Source organism: Coptis chinensis, chromosome 3, assembly GCF_015680905.1.
Source record: "Coptis chinensis isolate HL-2020 chromosome 3, ASM1568090v1, whole genome shotgun sequence".
Taxonomy (NCBI): domain Eukaryota; kingdom Viridiplantae; phylum Streptophyta; class Magnoliopsida; order Ranunculales; family Ranunculaceae; genus Coptis; species Coptis chinensis.
The window spans coordinates 84163615-84190026 of NC_141458.1; the positions used below are offsets into that span (position 1 = coordinate 84163615).

The 26412-nt window shown below is 35.7% G+C and overlaps 1 non-coding gene across 1 annotated transcript; it reads left to right on the forward strand.

The window, feature by feature from the left end:
• Positions 1–23744: 23744 nt before the first annotated feature.
• Positions 23745–23848, forward strand: LOC147511188 (small nucleolar RNA R71). The gene has a single exon (XR_015219664.1). It is a non-coding gene; the product is annotated as a small nucleolar RNA R71 (small nucleolar RNA).
• Positions 23849–26412: the final 2564 nt, after the last annotated feature.

The window sequence follows — 26412 nt, forward strand, 5'->3', positions numbered from 1 at the left end:
ATCAGAGATACTCTTGGGAATGTTAAATTGGCTTATGCTAGCAGCTCACCGAAAACATCAGTTGTATACTAGGAACTTCTCGCGATAGCAAATGGTCTTCAGCTTGCGATAGCGCAAGGTATCTCCAAGTTAGAAGTGAACTCGGACTCTATAGGAGCTATCCACAGCATTCAGGATCCAGGCCGAAGCCCATGGTATTGTGCAAACATTGTGGCCCAAATTGCTTTTTTAAGAAGGCTTTTTGTTAAATGCACTTTTAAGCATGTATATAGAGAGGGTAATCAGGCAGCTGACTACCTTTCAAAGTTGTATAAATCTCGGGATGAGCTTGGCATTTCTTTTACTCCACCTCTTGATCTAAAGTTACATAGTATTGTGGAGGAGGATATAAAAGGAACTATGTACTTGAGATTTTCTTCTAATACAGGTTGAGGTCTACCATAACCTCTAAACTTTTGAAAAAAAAATTTACTAGGATAAGGTTTAGGATAATACCAACCTTGTGCCTAAAGTGGAAAGTCATTTGTCTTTTAGTTGAAGTTTAATAACTTACTAAGTGTTAGAAGTTTGATCTACTTGGAATATTTGGATGAGTGAGGCGATTTGTGCAACAATACTCTCACGCATCTCAAATCAACTTGAAGATTAAATTTCTAATAATTGACATTGTTCTTTTCATTAATTTAGTTAAGTAGTTATATAGTTAAGTAGTTAGTCTTTTATTTTACATTGTGCAAGTTAAGCCCTCGAAGGCAAAATTATAAATTATTGGCTGTGCCACATTTTCAACCCGACTTGTGGGTTTAGATAGTCAAAATTTGTAACAAAACAAAACCCTCAAACGGTTGGGTTTGATTCTCAGATCACGTGCCAACCAATGTCGACTACACCTCAAGTAGCGTGTAAGCATGGTTTGAGAAGTAAAACTTTCAACCTCCTCGTAACTCCCAGTCAGAGGATACTTGGTGTTTACAAAAGCATGCTTGTGTGACTTCGTGTTTAACTTCCACACGGTATTTACTTTAACCGGCATAAGGTTAAACTCGAGCTACATAACAACCATTGGGAAGTCATTACCCATTGTAGATAAACCGGATGATGCTTGTTACTTGAGACCCAACCAAACAAATAATTAAAATCAATTAACTAAAGCCTAAAGTAGTCACGCTCTTCCAGAAATGGACTAAAATATAGCCACGATAATTTAGAGTAATCAATTACCATATTCCGGTAGACCAACTACCTTCCTCACCCCCTCCTCCAGATTCACCGTGAGTGAGTTTCTTGGTAGCACACTACTTGGTGAAGTGATTACTTACTTTTCTGAGCCATGTAGTAGATCCCATATAGTTTTGTGCCCAACTATTTGTTTCGAACAAGGCATAGTAATTTATAGACCAAACAAACATTTTCAAAAAAAAAAAAAAATGAATTTATGTTATTTGTGCATCATCCTTGTTTGAGCATCCATGACTTATCAATATGCTTCGCAACTGTTATGGAATTACAGTGCAAACCCAGAACCTTGTTCTTGTTGTGGTAGTCCGTATCATTGGGCGTCTCAATGCCCATCATATACCGAGTTCGAGCCTATTATGGAAAACTTTTACGAACCACAATTTTCAAACTTCCCTAGTATACAATACACTCAAAAGTTTTCTAATCATGTAAACAATTCATGGAGTTCCACCACAAATAGTCAACCATTATTCATGTATCCACCTGGTCAGTCAGAGTGTGGTTTCACCCAAAGCCTATTACAATTTATATCACCATCCATGCCAAATTCATATCCCATGCCAACATCTATCACAGACCAATTTTACCAGGTAATGGCCAAGCAAGCAATACAACTTCAGCAAATAGCAAGGACCTTATGTTTTCTCTAATCCAGTTAAAAGAATACCACATCTGAGACAAATAATCTTCCGACCAGTCCATAACCCATCCAACAACAGGAACAAAGTGTTACAATAATAAAATAATTTGCTAAAACCCAGCCTGATATTTATGACCAATTAAAACCTCATCACCATCCACCTAATTAACGTGTTAATTCCTGATCTTATGATGATGATTACATGCCTGAAGTCACAGTTTCTCTCACATGCCTTAATGCATTATCACCTATAAATAAGAAAACTCCGGCAGAAGAAACTCAAGAGCTAGAGATTAATTCTACACACTTGGACAATGACATTGAGAAAATTTATAAAGTTCTAGGAAAAGAAGACAAAGAAAATGAAGTGCTTGGAAAAAAGGAAATAAAATCTATGGTGGAAAGTGGGTCTGAATTTAGTTTAGTCATTAAAGGCTTATCGATGGAACAAATTTGAGACATCTTTACTATTACAGATATGAACCACAATTTTGTGGATACGCCAAAACTAGATGAAGAATTCTCTGAGTCCTTAAAATCATGTGAAGAACCACCACCCAACCATCACCATCCCAATTTAACACCTCTTGAAAGCCAAACTCCATTCATCACAAATCCACCAATTTCTGAAGATTGCACCACTAAACCATTACAAAGAAACCTTTAATTCGCACTTGAGCCAATTACCTTAGAGGTCCTTCATAATTTTCTCAACCTTCCTAGTAAAGAGACTTTGCCCAACATAAAAACTCAAGAGTTTATCTTTCCAGTAGTTGAGAAGTCGGGTACGTCCAATTTCGTATCATCTGAGCTTCATGAAGGACATTTACTACCAACCTCTCACTCTTTTAGACAATTTAACTATGATGTGTTATTGCATAAATTCCATGATGGGTTACATAAGCTTTCTCTTATCATTATGCATCTTACACTCCAAGTGCATCATTTCATCCTGTTTGGGGTTATATGCTTTCATATGTTTTTCTATAAAGATCCCTAACTGTTTAGATTATTAGTATATAGTTAACAACATATCATCCATCTTATGCATAATCTTGGGGAATCTGATTTAAAATGGCCCCACATATAGTATTGAATATCTGACTATAAAATATTTATATTATGTTTTCTCGATGCATTCTATAGGAGTGCATCCGTAAGGTAATCGGGTCTTCCTCTTGGAGTGTGTGGTGGTAAGTGTCGGAGCCTTAGTCCACATATATCTTGCATATTCTTTGTAAAATACCTTTTACTCATCGTTTGAGTAAGTGTGATCCTATGGAGCGAGTATACAATTTTCTTTTTATTTATTTTGCATTTCTTTTTCAAAATAGTTGTTTTTCTCCGTTCTAGTTATGAAAGATTCTCGATACATCAATAGTTAAGTGATTTTTCCAAAAATTAAAATGGGCAATGGATTCTACCTAGTCTAACCCTTAGAAGTACGCAATCTCCATTCTTCTAAGGACGGTTTGAGGATCAATTATGTGTTACTAAGGGTCGCCCATATCACTATGCACTTTCTTCCTCAGTTTTAACCACATTGATACCAATTGTCCCTTGTTCAACTACATATTATCACCTTAACCAGAAGAAGTATATGCTTTAAATGTACCAAATGCACCATGGAGGCAACACCCAAATTATACATAGTGTACTAATCCACAAACCCAAACACCTCCAGGGTTTGTTCACCAATCACGTGAAACCACCAAATATATTTAGACAAGGACAAGGTATCTACAATAATCAGAACATAGCAATGGTTCCATCCCATTTTCACTAGAACTCCAAACTCTACCAATGAACAACCAAAGAGACCTAGTTCTAGTTGCACCACCCACTAGTGTCCAATCAGATAAACCCTACAATTACGTCTTGTGCAGTAAATCCCCCAACACACACATAACTGAAGCCACAGTTTGACTGGATTGGGTTCAATAAAGAGCCGACACAAAAGTTGCCTTAAATCACCTGTTATGGTTGGTTTTAAAAATTTAGAGTTAAAGAATCACTGCTTTTTGGTACGAGTATCTTTATATAATCTCTACATAGTTTTCAAAACCTGAGAATATAAAAAAGAAAATTATACACCCCGGAGTAACCAAAATAATATCGAATCAACGTATAATTTTATCTTCATATGGTTATAGATACCTTTAGATTGAGAAAAGAATTACTCTAAACACACACACACACACACACACACACACACACACATTTCATATGTGTTCGTTTAGATAGTTGTTTACGTACTTTACAGTTCACTTTTTATTTTTTCAATTATTAGTGTAATAATAATCATGGATACATGTTTAATGTTTTATATGGAATTTGGTATATGATTAGAAGGTACTACAAATACATCATGCCAAAATTTCCATTTTCTTTTGCATTACATGTGTTTTCAAAAATACAAATACCCAAAAATTTCTTAGTAGAATAATTACGTAACTTACTAGCTAGATAACCCATGTATTTCTCGTTCTATATCAAACAACCCACGCTCCAAACTTGTTTCTATGGTAATCTCTAGAATACATAGAGTACAAGTGTATTGCCGTTTTTGCTTTGTTTCCATAGTAATCTCTTTCCTGATTTCTTCATACTTTGAGGACAAAATATTTTTCTATTTGGGGGTGGTATAGTAAAATTTTGCAAAAACTAGACATTTAATATATTAGATACAGTAGTATCTTTCTTTCTTTCTTAAAATTTTCTTGAAAAAAGACTAAAAATATTTTTCTGTTTAGTATTAACAGTCTTGTTTCCTTTTTCCATGATGAATAAATAGTCTAGAAGTTTCATTATAGCAATAGAGTAAGGATTTGTTCTTCGAACTTAGACTAATATACGTACAATAGTTTCTGCATCTTTTCATAAATGACATGCATAAACATTTGATTGTATATAGGAGTGAGTTTCTGAGACCAAGGTTAGAACAATTAAGTTCCATATCTTGTGAGAATCTAGCCGAAAGCCTCATCTGAATGATTATGAAGTGATGATACAAAGGATGTTCTGATATAAAGACCACACGTCCACTTGCTTGATCACCACGCCATATCTTAGGAGAGAATTTAGGCCATTTTTGGATCGACATAGCCAAATAAACGTTAAAACCACAAAAGATAGTTTTTCTTCTAGTTACCCTTTTTAAGCCTTCATAAATTTCTAAAAGCATTTTTATTCTTCGCCATCAATCCTTCACCCATTACAACACACAATAAAACGCTTACCCAGCTGAAGAGTTGAGAATTGGATGAGTATCAGAAAAAGAGAAGAGAAGACCTTGTACAAAAACATAACAGTTAGATGCTTCGAAAAGAAAGAAATAAAAGAAAGGAAAGACCTATAAAAAACCAAAAAAAAAAAAAAAAAAAAAAAAAAAATCAAAGGAGTAAAAAAATCGAATCTCCCAAAAATTCAAAATCAAAAGGAGTCAATATCAAAAGAAACAAAAGCAATGTTAGAACTCCCAAAATTCAAAAATCATATGGAGTCACAAAACCAAAGGGCTAAAGAATGAATCATAATTCGGAAGTAAATAACAAAATGAGTTTCTTCTCTAGTTACAAGTCTCGACGACCTAATTTCTCAACTTATCATATTTTGTTTTCCCTTCATTTTTCTTTCTAGACCATCACCCTAGCCTCGTAACTATTAATAAAAGACTTCTAGCTCGATTAAGAATATGAAGATGTGATAGTAAGTGGCAAGTGTGACCAATCAATCTCGGTTTCCTTTGGACATCATTCGTGTATTTGAGGAATATAAATGCCCGCTACATTTGAGAGAACGAAACTTGAGTAAATCTATCAAAGAGTTTGGGTTTTAACACATCCCTGTGTGAGAACCCACTTTAAGGACGCTTTCCAAAAGTTTCAAAAAGGACTCTACTTTTGCATTTCATTGCTCATGTTTGCGCATTTATCTTTAGATGATTTAATTACTATACATATGTTATTCTAAGTTCAAAGGAGCTTATCTTTATTCCCTGTTAATGAGATGTATAGACTTCTGAGAATAAATAAGGAGACCATACCCTTTGTACTAGATAGAGAAAGTTTGTGAGTACCTTCTCTGGAAAACTCTCACCAGGTTTAAGCTCGTCCATCAGGGAATTCCTAATGGTTTAAGGTCTCGTTGCATATGGTCAATGCAATCGCATTCAATAAAACGAGATTTGGATAATAAATCACACATTTGTGATCTTAGTTTTCTCTTTCATCTTTGCTTGAGGACAAGCAAAATGCTATTTGGGGGTGGTTGATTAGCTCCCAAATATGTGTTTTATTACATTTATATTACTGCATTAAAGCCTTTCTTGTGCATAATATACATACAACTCATAGCTTTTACTGTCTCTTACAGGTTACATGCCATTTCAGACCACTTATCATAAAATATGCATTTTAGTGCCAAAAAGAGCTTTATTAACGCTTCTTATGAGGACTCAAGCTGCTATAAAAAAGTGCTGAAAAAGTCAAAGTCAAGGTTGAAGTCAAAGGTCAAGGACTCAAAACCCAGAAGACTAAAAGTCATGTCCTTAACTCAGAAGGCTGGAGATGGATGGCCTTGTCACAAAAGAAGACTTGCTCAAAACCTTGCTTGCTCAAGAATATAGAGAAAAAAAGAGAAAGCAAAAGCATAAAGGAAAAGTAAAAAAGCAACATAGTGAGGTGTCTTGATTATAGAGGTAGAGGGCAAATCGGTCATTGTAAAAGTAGGAGGTCTAGTATAAAAGAAAAAAGTAGGGAGAGAAAATATTATCAATTTTTGGTTTGACAACCCAAAAATTGAGATAAATTTTATCATGCTTTCTTAGGTAGATTTATATTTATTGCATTTTATTTTCTTGTATTGTTATTTCCTTATTTCAATCTATCTTGTTTTCTTGTTTTATGTTATTGTTTTCATTTCATTTCAATACTTGTTTGAAATCCTTGTTTTCAACTTGTTATTTTCAATCTTTTCATTCCAATCATTTGTCTCTACATTTCTTGTCATTCAATATCAAAAGCACTAGTTACACTCATTGAAGTTATCAATGAGTGTGACTTGGTGATAAAGTGACTACCTTTCCACTTCATTCTTTATGTTTTAATCTTACAAACTTAATGTTTTCAATGCTTTCCTCTCTTTCAACACTAGTCCTTCCATACTCATTAGAAATAGAAGAAAAAGATGATTGAGAAAAGCTAAAAAGTTGTTGTTTTCACTCATCAATTATTCCTCCCATCTTAAGATTTAGGATAGAAACTTTACACTCCCACTAATACACCAACTTCAGAAGGGTATAGCTAGCGCACAGAGGCAAACTCAGAGTACCAAAAGGAAAACAACCGAAAATAAAAGACAGCAGGAAAACACAAAGGATTTAAAAAGAGAAGTGGAGAAGAAGAGGCATGAACCTGAAGTGGAGTGCTGGACCAAAATTGGAGCAACACACTGGAAGAACAAAGTGAAGGGATTTGAGAGAAATGACTAGTGAGGAAGAAACAAGCAAGCATTTGTTTGAATGGGAGGAAGAAGATGTGTAGGTTAAGCGGGATTTGAAACGACTCTGGTGTAAAAAGGGAAAACAATGTGTGGGATTGCGAGAATCAAAGAGCCCAAAAATAGACCAAGGAAACAGTGACGCGTGGCATTAAAAAAATGAATAAATGACACATGACAGTAAGGGTAGAGCAAATGAATAAATGGATCGTGGTATGGGAGAAAGTACAAATAGAAGGCTACTTCTCGGTCCCCCCAAAATCTGTTGAAGAAGTCTGCAGACTGTAAACTTCCCAGGAGCGAGAGGGGGCACTATAGTAGCCCAATTCATGACCTATAATGTTATATGTCATGTGGCCCTGCAATGAAAGAATAAGTTGACGAGTAGGATATATAATATGCAGAACCCAAATGTGGCCCAGATGTAGTGAAAGAATAAGTTGACAAGGAGTATGAGATCCAATCTGTAGAACCCTAATGATACTTGGTGCACAGAGCGACACATAGGGAAAAGAGAGACCGTGAGATGAAAGGAGGATCAAGGGACAAGAGAGAAGAAGGAGAAATATTAAAATAGAGGGGAGGAGGAAGAACAAAGAGGAAAAAGAACTCATCAAGGGGTAATAAGACTAGAAAGTGTAAAATTCAAGTCACACAAGAGCGATTAAGTTTTTCCAATAATTTTTTAGCCTATTTTCATAAACCGATTAATTCGATGCTTTTGGCCGAGATAACCGATTTCTTGCCCTATCCGTTCAAAATTAATTGCTATAATATTGTTACCCAAATAAAGAGAAAGAAAACTTGACAACCGAAAAAGCGAAGAAAAAGGGGAAGACTTGCAGCAGGCGAACGTTTCAGAGAAGAAGGGCTTCCATACAAAGATTATAACTATTAGGAGCCTTGCTGGCTCAAACAAAAGAAGTTGGTAGGAATAAAGACAACTTTCCGGAACCAATGGGAATTGTCTTTGCTCGAAAACTGGAGCCTTTCCATCTTCAACTATAGCTAGATCACTCGAAGTTGAATTAATCATCCCTCTATGCAATTTCCTCCAATGGATTTGATATTCAAAGGTGATATAGGATGCATAATTTTTTTTGCAGCTCCCACTTGCTTCATCTTAATCCCAAGAAGCAACCCAAAAAATCGAATAGAGATGAGACGTCAGGAAAGAGATAGGACAGGTGGTTTTATTGGGAATTACACTTGTCCCATCTTTATATATATATATATATATATATATATATATATATATATATATATATATATATATATATAATAGCATGCCCTTTTAGAGTGCATTGAGGGTGTCCACGTCGACAGGGGGATTACGAGAAATCAGGAGACTAAAGCGGAAATAAAGGTGAACAAAACATTAAAACCCACCGAAACTATCTGTTGGGTTTACTCCATCTCTTCCCTACATTCGTCTTGCTTTGTCCAAGATATCTCTGCCAATTCTTAAAAATAAGTCTCTCTTCTGTCTCTCTACCAACCTACCCTCTTCAATTCACGAAGCCAACTTCAATTACCCACCCCTATTTATTCAAAGGAAAAAAAACGAAGGGTTTGGCATTTTAGATTCTCTCCCCATTCATGTTAATTACTTTAGTGTAATTCAAGCCCTCATTCACGTTCTACTTTTTCCAGTTGAGAGGGGAAAAAAAGGGTCTTTGCACGACTGCTTTTTCTCTATATTCTCTTTGAAATCCAACATGCTCTAGCAATTCCTTCGTCAGGTATGGTTTTTCTGAGTTACATCAATCGTTTATAGATTTTTTCAATTATGATTTGAAATTGGATTAGGCCTTGTGGGAAGGTACTGACAAGATTAACGATTTGTAAGCAACTGAGCAATAATAATTCTCTTCATTGATAATATCCATCTTTAGCTTTATGAGGAAAGTTGGGAGTCTTTATTAAACTAACTTCTTTGTGAAGGAAAATTGCATTGTATTGTACAACAACAACGCAGTATTATTATAAGTTTTTAACAGACAATAAATTGAATACATTGGGAACCAGTTATTGTTGCTGAGAGTGGTGTTGTTAATACTCAGAAGATTCTTCGTGAAGTGAAATAGAGGTATGAAGGTTGTTATGGTTCTCTATTTAGTTTTTAAAAATGTGAAAGAAACAGGAATTTTGTGTTCGAATCTATTACAGATTTTATCACTCTCGCGGACGCCTGATAAATTTTGATAAATGTCAGTTCTATTTGCTCGAGTGACAGGGACAATTCCCACCACACAATGTTCTATAACTTTAGAATGTAAACTACTATATGTTATGTAACATATAGAAGTTTGAACACAACTTTAGCATAAAACGACTTATGTTCTTATCGATGGTAGCATCATTGTGTGGAGGTATTCATATGGCCATTAATACATTTGCAAACAAACAAATATAATAGCAATCCCTTTTCCTACTCTCTGAGGGTGTCCACGTCGACAAGGGATTACGAAAAAAGTGGAGAGAAAAAAAGAATTTTAGGTAGACCTCTTAAAGTTAAACACTTAAACCCAAACCCAAAAGAAAATCAAATAAAAAAAATCCTTTCTTCCCCGTCCAAAACCTTCATCACTTCTATAAATCTGATACAAATTTTCATCACGATCATCACCCTAATAAGTTGCAAACCTCGATACCCGAGTTCAGGTACGAAAAACTTCCTTACAAAGCATTGAATTGTGTTTATCTTTTTCACTATGTTTGAGAATAATAATAATTTCAATAGGTTCAATCTCAGATTCAAAAACAAATAAGCTGAACACCCACGACATGAAAATTCTAAACATGCAATCTAGGTCTCTCAAAATTTGAATGGGGTTAATGGGATTGCAACTATATGAGGTAGTCTTTTCAACACTACCTTAACACCCAAGACTGTTTTTCCAATCTACAACAAATTATTATATTAAGAACAAATGGGAGCTCTTTGTTTCATTTATTGTAAGTGTGGTAGATGATCAAATTCACATTGGTTGTGCATTTATCTCAATTGGGTATTTTTTTACCTCTTAATCCAATATTTCAATCAGATAATATGCTTGATTATAGGTTAAACTATAATACTTCAACGTCTTTTCTATAGTCAATTGTTTATTTGTGAAGAAATTATAAGTAGCCATCGTGCACAATTGCACCTGGTTTTCTCCAGAGCTAAAGGGGACAATGATATTACCCTGAAGATATTGTATTGTGGAATTTGTCATTCTGACCTTCACTCTATTAAGAATGAATGGGGCAATGTTGCATATCCTATTATCCTTGGGTAATCCGACATTTTCTAAGATTTGAATATACAATCACAAGTGATAGTGAATACGTCTTTTCTATAGTCAATTGTTTATTTGTGAAGAAATTATAAGTACCCATCGTGCACAAGTGCACATGCTTTTTTTTCAGGGCAAACGGGGACAATGATATTACCCTGAAGATATTGTACTGTGGAATTTGTCATTCTGACCTTCACTCCATTAAGAATGAATGGGGCAATGCTGTATATCCTATTATCCCTGGGTAATCCAACATTTTCTAAGATTTTAATATACAATCACAAGTGATAGTGATATAAGTGGAGAAGCACTCACAAGTCACAATCACCACCAGCACATCATAATTAAATTTTATTTGGTGCAGGCATGAGATTGTTGGTATAGTGACTGAAGTTGGAAGCAATGTAACAAAATGTAAAATAGGTGATAAAGCCGGTGTAGGGTGCATGGTTGGATCTTGCCGCTCATATGATAGCTGTGCCGAGGACTTAGAGAATTATTGCACCAAGATAGTACTTACCTACAATTCTCTTGACCGCGATGGAACTAGAAGTTATGGTGGATATTCCGATATGGTAGTAATTGATGAACACTTTGTGATTAACTTTCCATACACCATTCCCTTGGATGGGGCAGTACCATTGTTGTTGTGTGCTAGGATTACTGTTTATAGTCTAATGAAGTACTTTGGACTCAGCAAGCCTGGCATGCATTTGGGTGTGGTGGGTGTAACGCCCGTATTTAAAATATGTATTTATTAATTAATTAATTAATTTAATTATTTATTTAAAATTCGCTGGATTGGATTTGGGATACGTGGGCCTTGTTTTTGGGCCCAAGTCTGTGTTGGGCTTGGGTTTCAAACCCAAGTATATAATCACATTGTTATAGAAAATAGGGTTTTTAGAGAATAAAATATAATAAAAATGGAGGCGCTTGTTTGCTCGAAAGCGTTGGGCGTGACGATTTCGGACTAGGAGGGAGGATTCGGGTTTTTAATGGTGAGTAGATAGTTTTTCTATTTCACAAAATCCGAGTTTTCTTGGTATCTGAGACAAAATTCTCCATCAAATGTTTCCGTTCATTTTCTCGTTTGTTTGGCTATGGTTATTGGCTAGATAATGTTAGTGTAGCTTTTGTCAAAATATATAACCTGTTGAAGCTTGGAGAAATCGTTAATGGCGGCGAGCCAAAACCAACAGTTATTGTCACGGTAATGCGGTTTGAATCTTGTTTCGTATATTATTTGAAACTGTTTGTGTATTCCTCTTGTTGTATTGATTGAGGTTGGTTGGTTTGATGTTTGGTTTTGGGAAATTTTATTGTTGTTTGATGTCGGGGGACCAAGGGATGGAGATTGGGTGCTGTTGAAGCTCGGAAGAGGGCGTCAATGGCTGCCAAAGCTACAACCAAGAAATCGCCAGTTATTGTTTTGAGCTAGTTTGGTTGAAACTATAAAATTTTGTTATGTTTTGAGTGTTGGTTGGTTGATTGATTGAGGGGATGAGGGCTGCGATTGAGGGCTGAGAGTAGCTTGGAATAGCATCAATGGCGGTCGGGGTTGAGTTTCACAGTATGAGGGAATCGGGTTATGATGGTATTGGTAGATGGGGGTTTTCATGGGGGTTAAAACCGCTTGGTTGAAATGGGAGATGGTGGTGGCCGGCGTGAGTTAGTGCGGTGGTGGAGGCTGTTGGGAGGAAGAAGGAAGAGGACGACCTGTTCCTCTTAGTTGGGCCTTGGGCCTGGGTTGGTTTCTTTGGGCCGGCTATTTTGGTTTTGTTTTGGGCCGGTTTAGATTAAGTTGGTTGGGCCAAAAACTAACTAGTTTTCCTTGGGCGTAAACCTTTTGTTTGGTTGGGCCAAAACTCTATTTTGATGTTGGGTCGGTTCTATTCTTGTTGGGGGTCAATTTTAATTGTGTTTTGTTTGGGGCCAGGTTTTGTTTTAGTTTTGGGCCAATTCAGTTTAAAGTTTTCAGGCCAGTTTTCAAATATTGTTTGGGGCCAGTCCATAGGACTTAATAGAGATCCAAATGGGTCTTTCAATATTTAGACTTTTGGTTCTAAGGTTTGGGTTTGGCCAGTTGGGTCCGAACCATTACCTTAGTTATGAGCCCATGAGCCATGTACATTGACCTTAGCCATGAACCATGGCTATGACCCTAAACCTGTTGAACATGGAAACGACAGTTTGACTTTGACAATGACGTGTTGACTTTGACCATGGCATATTGACTTTGACTTTGACCGTTGACCTTGACCTTTGACCGTTGACTTTGACCTTTGACCATTGACTTTTTCCAGTTTTTCACATATTTAAGAATATGGACAAATGTAGTAATAAAATATTGTCGAACATTGTATAACCTTGTTTGTCATTATCTAATTAAGATTGGACATGAGTAGTGTGTAAAACATATAATATATTGGCACGTAACAAGCGGTGAGTTTTTAGAAGACTTAGATATATACGTTTTTATGAGAATTAAATTATATACGGACTTAGATTATTCATGGACTTTAGATTTTTGGGGACTTGATGGTGGACTGTGGACTGTTTAATTGTGCTACATTTTATGTTGTAAATTGTATGGACAAATCAAATGCTAAAATGCTGTGGAAGCTTGTATAAATTTGGTGGTCATTATCTAGGTAAGATTTGACATTGATATTATGTATATTTTGACACGTGACAAGATAGAAACTTTAGGTGATATAATATTCCTAAAACGCTACAAAAATGTTATGCGATATGTTTGAAGCAATTGTGACATTATATAATATCTTGGGATATATATATATTAAATGCAATAGTTTTGGAGAAAAAATGTATAGACACTTCATTATTTTATCTGTGAGATGTAGAGTATTTGTGGATATTTCCCACGGGATTGTGGCGTAGTGTAATAATATATTGGCACGTGAAAGAATGAAAGTGGTTATGAGATATAATTGAGATATTTCTAAATATTATGGCTTAGTGCAATAAGGTATTTGACCTGCACATGATATAGTAGAATTATTATGAGTCATAAATGTATGACACCTGAATAAATTACGTAACGAATATCCTAGAACCTAGCTACCACAACTCATGTGATTTGGCCCTTCTGGCGTTTCAGTGAATCTGAATGGCCCTTCTGGCGTAAGTAATGTGATTGGCCTTTCTGGCATTTCAGTGAAGCTGAATGGCCCTTCTGGCGTAGCCGAATAGTGGCTTGATTATTCCGTTTGCAAAATTAGAACGAGATGCGTGATATTTTATGCAGTATAATGGCAGTACTCACATAATGCCTTTCGTGTGAGGGTTACCTGGTGTGCGGCATCCCGCTCAGGGTAGTTACGCACGAAGTGGTTCATTATGTGAGGGGAGGCATGTGGATGTACATGTTCGGCGTTGGGAAGCGATTGTGGTAGCCAGGGAAACTAGGTAAGACATAGATACGACGTGATTTTAGGGACACGCAAAGAAAGCCTTAATTAATATAATTATGGTAATATGTTGGTTAATGATGTATCTTTAGATAGATGATTGTATATGGTTTTGCAGAAGTGTGGGTCAAACTAATTACTTGGTCAGAGACGACCCACTCTGTAATTGAGCATGAAATGCAGTAAGTATAGAATATGTTTGGCTGGTTATTAGTTTAGTTAGAACATAAGGCGCCTCGTGGAAGAACTAAATGCCTTTTTATTATGTGTATGGTTTATTGTGTGGTTAGTGGGAAGTTAAGGCACCTCAGTGGAGGAACTACCTGCCTTACTTATTATACTTAAGGATGTTGTATCAGTCGTTAAAAGTTAAGGCGCCTCGGTGGAGGAACTAACTGCCTTAGGGATTATGTATATATTTGGTATAAGTATATGTTGTATTTTAGAGCTACTCACACCAGCATTTTTACAATGCTAACCCGATTTGCATGTTTGCTTATTAGGTGTGTTCATTAAATGAACATAGTTGATAAGTCTTGACAGGTTTAGTGTTGAAAAAGATTGGTTGCTGCTTGTGGTTTGCGTTAGCGTCGCATTTCAAGATAGGCTTTGTTTTCCTTTGAGGTGATATAGATTTTCAGTTGAGATAAGGTTATTTGCATTTTCATTTGTTAATTTTTGTAATGAAAAGGACTTTTCTTAATTTGAAATTTTTATTAGTTTTTAAATTATCCGCATATTTAAACTGTTTATGGGTTTTTGGGAGTTGAGAGTGCGTCACATCTCGAAGATCGAAGAGTCGGGAACAAATATTGTTTTTTCGAATTCTGTCAAAATTCAGGGTGTGTCAGTGGGGCTTGGTGGGTTAGGTCATGTTGCTATTAAATTTGCAAAGGCTTTTGGACTGAAGGTTACAGTGATCAACACTTCACTTAGCAAGAAACAAGAAGCAATTGAACATCTTGGTGCTGATAACTTTTTGGTTAGTTGCAGGTAAACAAATACTTATGATTCTAAGTTCTAACCTTCTTTGATAGTGTGTGTGATTAGCAAGACTGCAAGAGAAGATTCATCAGAGAATTTAATGTCCACATTAGAAGGTTACCACCTCAAATTCCATTTCTAGAAATATATAACGAATATGAGGAACTAATCTTCACCATCATAAGTTTAGAACCAAACCCAAAAAATAAAAATTAACACTCGCTCCTAATAGAACAACTTTAAAATAATATTAATAATAAAATAGTTTGATTTTACCTCGCGATCATGGAAGTTGTGTTCAGGGTTTCTCAACATCTTGATTTGAGACGATAGAGTTCCAGGTGAGGTTAGAAGCAAAAAGATCTCACCTGAAAAAATTCCTAGCCAAACCCCAAAAGTTTAATGAGGTTGAAGAGAGAAATTAATGACTTATCTAGGTGTCTGATTCGCTTATGTAGTGGCCAAGCTTACGGAAGTAAGCGGCAAATATTGAGAGAGAGAGGAAAGAAATTGATTCGTAGTGTTCGGGGGAGGGGTTTAATGAAGGGTAAGCTTTGAGCTCAGAATGGGTAAACTTCCTACTTAGTCTTCTAAGTTTTCATAATACCCCTGTCGACGTGGATAGGCTAAGGGATTGCTATATATATATATATATCCTGCTTAAGCAATAGTACAATAAGAACGTTGCAAGGAAGGCAACTACTTATGGCTTGAAAAGAAAAATACCAATGTTTATTAAGGATGAAATGTAACCTATGTTGCGAATGTTAACGGTGCTAGCCATATTGCCCTTGATCTGTTATGTAGAAAACTTAGTCAATTATATTCTTGAAGCCACTTATTACTGCTGAAAATTGAGTAAACAAACAAAATTTTATAAGAAACTTAACATTTCCATAAGGAACTCAACCGGTCACCTTTAAATAAGCTAACAAACTTTATTATGGGCTATGTCTAAGATGTTGATATTATGTAAAACGATAGTTTTACCTACGCATAAGCAACGAGACTCAAACGCAAGTAAAACTAAAACTATTTTCAGGCATATATATCAAAGTTTTCTATACTCTCGATGTTATTGCAATAAGTGGAGTAGAGAATTCGTTCTACTCCTAGTTCTTTAGAATTCAATGTTAATTACTATTATCAGTCTTATCAAAGTCAATGAGAGTACGGATTATCTAATTATGCTAACAACGATGGGAAATAACGTAATCGAAATGTTCTAAATAAGACGATGGAAATTAAAATAGTAAGATTCGAATCTAGATACAGAATTAGGGGAATTTGATTCCACCTTAACTCGACTTAATTTACTAACGAAGAATTGTCTTAATACGAATTGGAATGCTACCGCATAACAATTGAGTGTTTATAATCCCTAATTGTTCATGGTAATCTCTACCAATTAACAACTAACATGTGAAGAAATCAAACTCATTCTCATGGTGAACTAATTACTTTCTAGAATAGAATAGAATATTACAAACTATTCTACGCTAACAACAATCAAGTTTTCATCAAGGCTTCTTCAAACCCCTCTAATGGAGGTTTTAGTCTTGAATCATTACACTATCATTTCTAGATAAACAATAACAAGACATGATAAAAGAATATAAATTTACTTATTTGATTTAAAATGAAAGTCTAATAATGCAAGATTGAATTAAAACTAGTAACGATTATTAACTAAATCTATGAATTAAATCTAAAATGATTTAATGAAATGAAACTAGAATTATCAATAGCTAACTAACTTTATTGATCTAATGAATAATAACAATAAACTAATTCAAAAACAAGGTAATAAAACTAATTAATGAAGTCTAAACTAATTTATTTTCTAATCTAGGTCTACTTAATAAGTCTCATCCTTTCTTCTTTTGAAGAGGAGAAAGAGATCCCCAATTTCGTGCATGGGCCTGGAGCCATGTTTTGGACCGAAAAATCAGGCCCAAACCCAATTTCTTCAGTCCAAAAAGGGGTTTTTAGTTGGAAATGACTTTAATGCCCTTTTCATCCACTTGTGCTTCTCTGAATAGGTCAAGTCTTGGACCGTTGGAAAGTTCTTTCCGGAACAGTCGTTATGACGTATGGTAGGTCCAATTCCGAGGTCTGAGTCCAAAGATACGGTCTTCAGAAGTTCTGTTGATTTTTATACGCTGTTTCTGCCCTCGTTGACTTTGACTTTTCGGCTTTGACCGGGCTTTAAAAAGGCTTTTTCTCCTTAAATCTTAGCCTTTAATCACAGAACTTCTTAGCAACCAACCCTTGCTCGTTTATCTTGCAAAAGTGACACATTTCTACACATAATTGACTCCAATACCTGAAATACATAAAAGCACGTAATCAGCATTAACTATTATTTATTACTCGCATAATTGGTCTAAAAGTATTATTGCTAAGGGGTTAAAACTATATTTTTGGGCTCTTATCAAACTACCCCCAAACAGCATTTTTCTTGTCCTCAAGCAAATATTAGAAATTAGAATAAGTGACCAGAGATGGAGTTCTAACTAATCTCGTTTCGCCGAGTATGATTGCATTGACCATATGCAACAAGGCTTTAAACCACTAGGAATTTCCTAGTGGACGAGTTATAGCCTCGTGAGAGTTTTTCAGTGAAGGTATTCACAAACTTCATCTATACTACAACGACTAAGAAATAAAACTATTGGTTTTTTATTTATTGTCTCAATTATCTATACATCTCACTAGCAATGAATATAGAATAATCAAGTCCAAACCTAAGCTAATATATGCATAAAAATCAATCATATACGAATAAACATATATACAATGAGTAATACTATGAAATGCACTAACAGGTCTGTTTCTGAAACTTTGGAATATCGTCCTTAAGTAGGTCATCACATAAATGTTAAGACAAAAACACTCTGATTTTTCCACTCAAGTTTCGCTACTCCAGTGTGCAGTGGGCACACTTTACCTTACAATCCCAATGATACACAAGGAAGCCAAAGTCGATCAAACACATCTGCCACTTATTATCACACTATCATATTCCTAATTGAGCTAGAAGTCTTATTTAGGTGTTGCGGGGATTAGGAGATGGTTGAAGAAGGAAGGAAATGGATATTCAAAAAGAACAAGCCTGAGATAATAGAGTCTTCATATTATGCAACTAGGGAAAACCTTGTTCTTTACTTTTGCTTCTACACTTTGTTTCCATTCTTAGCCATTTTTTTCTTTTTCTTTGGCTTTTGACTCCTTTGATTATGTTTTTCGAGTTCTATATTTTTATTTTTTATTTTTTATTTGGATGGAAACTTTCTTTTCTTATTTGAAGCGACTAGCAAATTCTTAATTTCGAAGGTCTTTCTCTTTTCTATTCTTCATCTTTATTCTCAGACTCATTCAAAGAATGGGTAGGCTTTTTTTTTTTTTTTATTTTGTTTTTAAAAGGTTAAAGGATTTGTGGTTTATGAAAGGCTAAAGAAAGGCTCAGATGGGCGACTAGCGACAAATAATTTCATAAGGTTTGAATTTCTGGCTATATCGATCCAAAGAGGGCCTAGATTCTCGCTTAGGATATGGTATAGCGATCAAGCAAGTGGATGTGTGATTTCTCTATCCAGATTTTACTTCTCCCTTGTGTCATTTCTCAAATGTTTCACTTATATAAGGCTTTAGGCTATATTCTCACAGGATTTGTAGAATAAGTACTCTAGCCTAGATTTCAGAAACTTACTGCCAAACAATCATAGATACTCATGCAATATATTTATAGAAAGATGCAATGAGTATTACCTACATATTAACCTAAGTTTCTAAAAACTATTTTAATGCAAAAGCTAACATGAAACTTCTAGATTATTAAGAGCATAACGAAAGAAACAATACCAATATTCCTAAGTGTATAACATAAACTTTTTATTTATATTTTTGAATTTTTGAAATTTTTGCTAGAATATTGTACATATCTATATCCTAATAGATGCCTTAATTACACGTGTTTCTATGCCACCCTCAAACAAGAAGCATGCTTTGTCCTCAAAGTATTGAAATAAAAAGGGTAGAAAAATACCATGGAAATGCGTGAAATTTTGGAACATCTGCAAAACAGAGTTAAAACATACTAATATAGAAAAATAAAAATAGACGCAACTTTATATGAGTTCCACCCATTATGGGGATAACAAGAATCAAATTGCTTGGGACATAAGTAGACACTAACTGAAACAAAAACTTACCTCTTATCCAACATTTAGATGTTGTCAACCTCTTCTATAAAGAAATGAGGTTCCTTCGCATCTTACCATGCTATGATGATTTGCCAGGCTTCACGCCATTTATCATCTACAATCGCTAACATGTTTAGCACCACTTGGTCGGATGGGGTGTAAGGTGCAACTTGATGAGGTTGTATCCTCCACCCTTGCCAAGTCATTGCATGGAAAGATTGAATAATACAATTGGTGGGTCTCACAATGTCGACCCCAACCCAATCCGTGAAGCAGGCACAAAAAATAGGGAAGAAACATAGCATAATACGGCAAACTAAAATAGGCATAAGACGGTACTTATGCTTCATGCTATGGGCTCGTGCTAAACTAGACATTAGGGTCTGGGGAATATCATAGAGTATACGTCCCCTAGCTAAAGCAAGGAAAATATCATAAGTTTTGTCATTCGCAGAAGAATAATGTCATTCCCTTCTAATGTTTAACATGATCCAAAATATAACAGTGCCCACGTTCATGGACAGGCTACTAAGGGCGACGTTATATTCCCCTTGGTTCTCTATCCTAAAGATTCCTACCCCGTAATGCTTATGCAAATCCTCATAGTTATAAAGGTACATATTATAGACTAAATAGGCCTGTGAGTCTTGTATTTCAACGGGCATAACAAGTCCAAGAACAAAAGCTAGTAAGAACCTGGTAATTTCCATAAGTTCATCCTCAATGGTAATGGAGAAGACTTGTTCTCCATCTGGTCTATCAAAGAACTTACAATTATCATAAAAATAAGATGTAAGTGCTGGAGAATAATGTTCATCAGGTCTTACCATTAGCGGTTCCCAGCCTATGTGTATGATCACCTCGCGAAACCAAGCACCATAGGTGTCGCTTTGGAACAAATCTTCAAAAGACTGCTCCGGTATAATTGTAGGAGATGTCATCACAATAAACACACTCTAGAAGTGCTGCAAACAACCCTGGAACAACTCACAAAAAATCAAAAATTTCCGGGGCTACGAAGGTCAGGGTGCGGGGTGCGCTCATAAATGGTCTTGGTAGGGCGCGGGTCGCGCTCTTGTCAAATTCGAGTTATAGTGTTTTCAGCACAAGGTGCGCTCAGAAATGGGGTGTGTTGGGCGTGGGGCGCGCTCCGTGTGTGAAGAGCAAGATGAAGTGAAAAAAAAAAGGAAAAATGTAGAGGTTCAGGGTGAGAGATGAAAGTGAGATGTGTGAGTTTTATGTGTAGAATGAATCAAGTATATATAGGGTTTTAGTTTCTAAAATGAATTAACAAGTTGCTAACAAATTTTAAGGCAATTGACGGAAACAAAATATTTCCAAAACCTAAAATGGAAACAACCCATATGCATTATTCTAAAACAAACCTAATATCTTTTAAATTGAATTTAGAATAACAATTTCCTAACTCATTGAAATTTCATCCTACCATAATATCTGATCTTAACCATGCCAATATCGGCAACAATCCCACAATTCATCGTAAAATTACTTCTAAAATGGTAGATCAGATAAAAGCAATGCTAAAAATAAGAATACCACCACCAAATAATTCGAGAAGGTAGGATTAATGCAAAAATCATCGCATGCGTTGAAAAGAACCAAATTAAATTCAAATCGAAATTCAAATAACAATTAACTACATAATTCAAATTTAACTACTGAATTTAACAACTTAACATCCAATCTACTAAAAATAATAAAAACAACATCAAAACAACAAAGTGAGTCTTTTATAGTCAGATACTCAAGACTATATCTAAAACATATGTATATAATGAACATACAGTTTACCATATATCAACAACCGAAATAGTTATGGATTGTTCCATATATAATGATCACATGAAACACACCCAAACACAATTAAGCACCAAGATTTTCTACGATGCAACTTAGTGAAATGAAAGCGAAGTCTGATAGACCTAGAACATAACCGAGCATACACCTTCTTCTTTATCTTCCAACGAAAGGGTGTCCAAGTGAATGATCATGAGAAAATGGATGTTTGTGGAAGATATATTGAATATGTATAAGTTTTAGAAGAAAAGAATGGAAAAAATAGGAATATGGGTTCAGCACAAAACTCATTCATGGTGTAGGTAGAAACTGTCTCAATTCTAAAAATGAAGGTGTCAAGTGCCTTTTCCTTGAGAATTATTTTGTATAAAGAGGATTTAGAAAATCATGAAGCACAGGAGAAACAAGAGGGTCAAGTGCAAACTCAAGGTTCTTTTGAAAAAGTGGAAGGTGGGGAAAATTGTTGATGGAAAATAAATGAGTGACAGGATGATATGAGGTGGATGAATGGGGCTCGACTAAAGCTCTCAGGTCTAGATCATCAGAGGCCTTGCGATATGCAAGATATTCCTCAATAGGTGGGTCAAAAGAATTAATGGGATAGAGGGTGAAAAATTCATCTTCCGTCATAGCGTCAAGGGATGAATGGATGTTGACAGGGAGGGACTCACGAGGTGGCAAGGAAGAGTTGCAAAAGAGTCGAAAGAAATCTTCCTAGACTTCTAGGGAGTTCTCGTCGAAGTTGGAACTTCCAAAGGAAAGGAATTTGTGTATCTGATTATCAGGAAACGTGGTTTTGAAATAATCTTGAGCTAAGCTCTCGATCATGCTAACCTCTCCATCCGAAGTCATATCTGGGAACTTTTTTGTCATTTTAAAAAATTTACCTCAATAGAAAGATGGCCAAAAGACATGGACATCGAACCATCGTGGCAATTTATGAGCATGTTGGCAGTAGCCAAGAACGGACCCCCTAAAATGATCAGAACAAAGTCGTTAGTGACTTCTGTATCGAGGATAACGAAGTCGGCCGGATAGTAGAAATCATGAACCTTAACAAGCACGTTTTCAATAACACCCTTAGGATACTTAATATACCGATCAACTAATTGCAATGTCATTTTAGTAGGTTGCATCTCTTGTAGACCTATTTGTTTATAGAGATAATAAGGGAGTAAGTTAACACTCGCCCCTAGGTCTAATAGCGTGGTCGTCGTGTGGGAATCTCTTAAGGTGCATTGTACAGTAGGACGACTAGGGTCCTTATACTTAATGATTCCATTATGTTCGGATAAAGTTGGAAACTGTTCAGTTAGAAAGGCGTCTTTTGGAATATTTGTCTTACGCCTAGTAGTGCACAACTCTTTAAGAAACTTAGCATGGTGAGGTAACTTTTTAATCGCTTCCAGAAATGGTAGGTTTATCGTTAGATTTTTGAAAACCTCCCTAATCTCATCAAAATTCGTATCCTTGGTTATCATGGCTAATCTCTAGGGAAACGGTGGTTTCTCTCTATATTTAGCGTATGGATCAACATGATGTCTAACCTTGGCTTTTTGTTTCTTAGGTTGTTATTTAACTGGTACCTCTACTGGGGTAGGATCTTTAGTTTCTATTTCAGTATCTAGTTCTATATCCAGTGTAGGGGCTACTAGTGATGTAACTACTGACATAGTTACGACATTATTAACCACTCTGTCAGAAAGGAGAGTGGTGATGGCCTTGAGCTCACCTACGTTTCCATTTTCATTACTAGTATTACCATTTACCTCAAAGGCTGTGTTTTTGTTTTAGGATTAGGTATCGCTTGACTTGGAAACACACCTTTGGGTTGTACTTTCTCTTGGGCTAACTGTTGTAAGGAAAGTTTGATGGCTTGTAAAATCTGTTGTGGGTTTGCATAAAGGCATCAAAACGATCCGGTTGTGGAGGAGTAGTTGTTACAGGTAGTGTGACAGGAACTATTTCATGTTGATTATTAACAGGTGGGTTGTGATAGTTATGATTAACCGAAACGATACCTCTATTAGCATTATAATTATTATTGTTATAATTATTATAATTACCTTGTTCTTGTCCTTGTCTCGGTGGAGCTTGATTGTAATTGTTTGCTTGCCTAACATTTTGATTATTATACGATGGAGGTGTAACTTGTTGATTATTTCGCCAACCATAGTTGTGATTTTATCTCCAAGGTGCGTTAAGTTCACTATTAATGGAACAAACATTGTCCTATTGTGATGTTTGTTGTTCATAAGCGAGAGGACAATAGGAGTCGGGATGCTCAGGACTCAAACAGAAATTATATGGATTAGAGTTGACATTCATGACAGGGATAGGCTTTTGTTGAACAGAAATAGCTTCTGCCATTTTAGTTAGAGATTCGATTAAAGCTTTAAGCTCAGGATCGGGTTTAATCTCAAACATACCGGAGGCCTTAATTGTAGAAGAAGAACTAGCAGAGCGTGAGATATCGTCACTATCCCCCCAGTTATTATTACGCTTTGTTTGATCTTCTAGAAATTTATAAGCCTCTGAGGCTCCTTTACAGAGAAAACTACCCCCATTCATTAAATCAAGGACCTCTTTATGGTGGTGTAACAGTCCCTTGAAAAAGGCACGAACTAACGTGTCTTTGGCGAGGTTATGATGTGGACACTCTATAAGAAAGTCAGTGAAACGATTCCAAGCCTCTGAAAAGGATTCATGAGGATTCTGTTGAAAAAAATGAATCTTGGAAAGCATTTCATCTGTCTTCAGTGGTGGGTAAAAATGTTCCATAAATAGTTAAACAAGTTTGGCCTATGAGTCCACAGAATTAGGCACTTGGGCAGTTAACCAAGACGCTGCCTTGTCGGCTAGGGTGAAAGGAAACACCCTCAGTTTAATTTATTCAGCACCAACTATAGGATGATGGAATGTGGTAAGGACTTGTTCAATCCTACGCATGTGCTGATAAAGTTTTTCATGGTCTAATCCATGAAAAATGGGTAACAAATTAAATATATTTGGGGGGATTCGGAAATCCCCATCGGTCCTGCAAGAACGATGCAATATTTTGGGCTATCGTTCAAGGCTTTGTAAAAGTCAGAGAGAGGAGACTCTCTTTCTTCAGCCATTATATCAGGTGTAGTGTGTGGTATACTAGCTAGAGGTGTAGTGAGTGGTATACTAGATTGGCGTGTTTGTTGATGTTGACGTTTGATTGCGTTAGGCGTTTGTCTTCTACCTGACCTTAATCTCATTCAAGGCTAAGACCAATCTTAACTAAACACGACAAACGTCAAAACAATCCTGATATACTAGTATAAACCTCTAACAGGAGATGTGAGGAGTGGAAGAAAGAAGTACCTGAATGCCTCATTGCTTCACTTATGAATAACGTCTTGTATACACGAGCTCAATGTGTGTAATAAGTTAGAAACACTGAATAACTTGAAGTAATGGAAGTTTGTACTAACCGGTGAAAATCGGGTGGCTCCAGGTAGGCTAGCATGATTCGAAATTACCTAGATAGAGCTGGTCGCACTCAAGTCCAATTTCGAGTTCAGTGCTTCAGCGCAGGGGGCGCTCAAAATTTGCCTTGATAGGGCGCGGGTCGCGCTCAGGTCCAAATCGAGTTCCAGGCGCTTCAGCACAGGTGGCGCTCAAGCTTTGCCTTGTATGGGTGCGGGATGCGCTCAGGCTTGTTTTTGGAAATTTTTTTTTCTGAACCAAACAATCACAGTTAGAATCAAACAAGGATTTAATGCGACTTTGGGAAGACTAACAATACTAATGAAAACAATTCTAAACGGAACTGAGATGGCAGCGGAGCCATTTGATAAAATGTAAAACGATTAGTTTTACCTACGAATAAGCAACGAGACTCAAACGCAAGTAAAACTAAAACTATTTTCAGGCATATATATCAAAGTTTTCTACACTCTCAATGTTATTGCAATAAGTAGAGTACAGAATTCGTTCCAATCCTAGTTCTTTAGAATTCAATGTTAACTACGATTATCAGTCTTATCAAAGTCAATTAGAGTACGGATTATCTAATTATGCTAACAACGATGGGAAATAACGTAATCAAAATGTTCTAAATAAGATGATGGCAATGAAAATACTAAGGTTTGAATCTAGATAAAGAATTAGAGGAATTTGATTCCACCTTAACTCGACTTAATTTACTAACGAAGAATTGTCGTAATAGGAATTGCAATGCTTCTGCATAACAATTGGGTGTTTATAATTCCTAATTGTTCATGGCAATATTTACCAACTAACAACTAGCATGTGAAGCAATCAAACCCATTCTCATGGTGAACTAATTACTTTCTAGAATGGAATAGAATATTACGAATTATTCTACGCTAACAACAATCAAGTTTTCATCAAGGCTTCTTCAAACCCCTCTAATGGAGGTTTTTGCCTTGAATCATTACACTATCATTTCTATATAAACAATAACAAGACATGATAAAAGAATATAAATTTACTTATTTGATTTAAAATGAAAGTCTAATAATGCAAGATTGAATTAAAACTAGTAATGATTATTAACTAAATCTATGAATTAAATCTAAAATGATTTAATAAAATGAAACTAGAATTATCAATAGCTAACCAACTTTATTGATCTAATGAATAATAACAATAAATTTATTCAAAAACAAGGTAATAAAACTAATTAATGGAGTCCAAACTAATTTATTTTCTAATCTAGGTCTAGTTAATAAGTCTTCTCCTTTCTTCTTTTGAAGAGGAGAAAGAGATTCCCAATTTCGTGCATGGGCCTAGAGCCATGTTTTGGGCTGGAAAATCGGGCCCAAAACCCAATTTCTTCAGTCCAAAAAGGGGCTTTCAGTTAGAAATGACTTCAATGCCCTTTTCGTCTACTTGTGCTTCTCTAAATGGGTCAAATCTTGGACTGTTGGAAAGCTCTTTTTGAGCCGGTCGTTTTGACATTTGATAAGCCCAATTCTGAGGTCTGAGTCCAAAGATACGGCCTTTAGAAGTTTTGTTGACTTTTATGCGCTATTTCTATCTGCGTTGACTTTGACTTTTCGGCTTTGACCGGGCTTTAAAAAGACTTTTTCTCCTTGAATCTTGGCCTTTAATCACAGAACTTCTTAGCAACCAACCCTTGCTCCTTTATCTCGCAAAAGTGACACATTTCTGCACATAATTGACTCTAATGCCTGAAATACATAAAAGCATTTAATCAACATTAACTATTATTTATTACTCGCATAATTGTTCTAAAAGTATTATTGTTAAGGGGTTAAAACTATATTTTTGGGCTCTTATTAGATGCACTATAG